Source organism: Calidris pugnax, unplaced genomic scaffold (assembly GCF_001431845.1).
Source record: "Calidris pugnax isolate Ruff unplaced genomic scaffold, ASM143184v1 scaffold280, whole genome shotgun sequence".
Classification (NCBI taxonomy): Eukaryota; Metazoa; Chordata; class Aves; order Charadriiformes; family Scolopacidae; genus Calidris; species Calidris pugnax.
This window is the reverse complement of record NW_015091123.1, coordinates 650,371-653,150: the sequence shown is the minus strand read 5'-3', so window position 1 is coordinate 653,150 and position 2,780 is coordinate 650,371.

The following is a 2,780-nucleotide window of genomic DNA, read 5'->3' as shown; positions in this document are numbered from 1 at the left end:
GGGGGTGTTTTGGGTGGACGCCGCCGGGGTTTGGACCGTCGGGGCGTCCGTGCCCCCCCCCCCGGGACCGGGAGCCAGGCTGGAGCCTTGGGAAGATTTTGGGAAGGGTCTAAAAGAGCCGGGAGCCCGGGGAAAGGAGCCGGGAGCCCGCCCGGTCGGGAATGGTCTGGGCTGAAGTTCCTGTTTTGCTTGATTTGGAACCGGGACTCCGGAGCGGAGTCTCCAGTATCCCCCAGTTTGGGGTTGAGCACCGGGCTGGGCCCGGGTGTGTCTCCCTCATGCCACGACTAGTCCTCACGGCAGGAGCAGGGACACGTTCCCCCGGGGGCTCTGACCACGGGGAACCGGAGTGGTGGGGCTGTGGTCAGAGCCATCTTAGTGCAGTGGGGAAACTGAGGCACGGTACCTGCAGTGGGGCTGTGGTCAGAGCCATCTTAGTGCAGCGGGGAAACTGAGGCACGGGACCTGCAGACCTGCCCCATCCCTGGGGGGGTTCAAGGGCAGGTTGGAGGGGGCTTGGAGCAACCTGGGCTGGTGGGAGATGTCCCTACCCATGGAACTAGATGATCTTTAAGATCCCTTCCAACCCAAACCATTCTATGGTTCAGATCCCTCTGTCTCCCCAAAAAAACCAGCTTTTACACACCTGAGCCTCCTGCCCTGGGCTCAGAGACCCATTGCTGCTGTGGCTGCTGGGGTGGGCTCTTGGGGGAAAAAAAAATATAAAGATGCCATATCCTCTGGAGCTGGTATCTGGGCAGGGTTATCTTTGCCAGACGTGCAAATCCAGGAGGTGTGTGTTGGGGTTGAGCTGTCACGGAGCCTGCAGAGCTGCCAACAGGTCGCCTGGCTCGTCGGAGCCAGCCCCAGTGAGGATGGAGACAGCATCAACCTCCTGCCACCCCCCACCAGGCTTAGCTTAAACCAATTTAAAATTGGTTAAAACGCACAGTGGGGGTAGGAACTAGATGATCTTTAAGGTTCCTCCCAACACAAATCATTGCATGAACGGGTGATTCTGTGATTGACTCCAACTTTAGTGGGTGCAGAGGGAGCTGAGCTGTTGGGTATCAGCAGAGGAGCCTCATCTCGCTCGGGTTGATGCTCAGTGAAGTGGTTTTGGCCTCTCAACCAAGCCACCCCCTTTGGCTGCTCTGCTGTGAGTGCCCATGTGCAGGCAATTATGGGCAGAAGAGCAAATAAATGCAGGACAAGGTGGGGGCTGAGCCCCAGCAGTGTGTGCACGGGGGGCTGCTCCCCTCCTGGCCCCGTCAAACCTGGCAACTCTGTGTGTGACCCTACCTCCAGGTGCCAAAACCATCCCAAAAACAGCAGGCTGAGGTCAGTGCGGGCTGAGGGTCCCCAGTGGGGCTGGGAGTTGCTGTGCCAAGGTGGAGATGTGGGGGGAGCAGCCTCCTCACCCCTCTTTTAGTGCTGAAGAGTGGGGAGGGGTGCTCTAAGGGGAAAAAAAAAAACCAAACCCGGAGCATCTCTGCTAAAGCATCTTCCTGACGTGATACAGGCTGGGTGATTTTGGCAGCCCGGGCAGGCTGTGCTCGTCCACAGGTAAGGCTCATCCTGCTTGTGTGGATTTTTCCAGTATTAGGAGGAAACCCAGAAAATGCTCCCACAGACTGTGAATTTCCACCCACCGAGCAGCGTTCGGAGCGTGTCCTTCTGCTCCTGGGGAGGCTGGATCCAGGTTGGAGACACAATTATATCCCCACCTCCCTTCCTTCCTACCTCTCCCCCTGGCCGGGGAGGGGGGGGAGAGGGTGTGGGGAAGTCTGTTTGCCTTCTTCTTCCTCACCTAGCTGTTAATCTCTTCCTCCACGGGGGCAGGTTTCCTGTGCTGAGGAGGCCTGTTTGCCACGGCCGGCTGACGCAGCGCTGAGGAATTTGCTGGGTGGCTGGCAGCACATCTGGACTTGCCCTGTGCTGCGTGGCCACGTCCCCGTCAGGTATGTAGGGAGGGAGGTTTGCTCCCCCCCTGTCTTCTCCAGCACACACCTGCAGCTCCTCCGAGCCCCACGTCAGCTCCTGCCCCTCTCAGCGCCGAAATGGAGCAGGGATGGGACCCCCAGTGTCACCTGGTGTCTGGCTGGAGGGGAAGAAAGCTAAAGAGCTGGGACTCTTTAGTCTGGAGAAGAGAAGGCTGAGGGGAGACCTTATCAATGCCTACAAGTATCTCAAGGGTGGGCTGAGGGAGGAGGGAACCAGACTCTTTTCAGTAGTTGCCAGTGAGAGGACAAGGGGCAACGGGCACAAGTTGGAACATAAAGGGTTCCCCTTGAATATGAGGAAGAACTTTTTCATGGTGAGGGTGGCAGAGCCCTGGAAGAAGCTGCCCAGGGAGGGTGTGGAGTCCCCTTCTTTGGAGACTTTCAAGACCTGCCTGGATGCTCCTGAGTAACGTGCTCTGACAAGCTCTGGGTGGTCCTGCTTCAGCAGGGGAGTTGGACTAGATGATCTCTGTGGTCCCTTCCAACTCTAAAAATTCAGTGAAATTCAGTGAAAGTGTCTAGTTTTGGGCCCCTCACCACAAAAAAGACATTGAGGTGCTGGAGCAGGTCCAGAGAAGGGCAACGGAGCTGGTGAGGGGTCTGGAGCACAAGTCTTATGGGAGAGGCTGAGGGAGCTGGGGGTGTTCAGCCTGGAGAAGAGGAGGCTGAGGGGAGACCTTCTCGCTCTCTATAACTACCTGAAGGGGGGTGTAGAGAAGCGGGGGTTGGTCTCGTCTCCCAAGTCACAGGAGATAGGACAAGGGGAAATGACCTCAA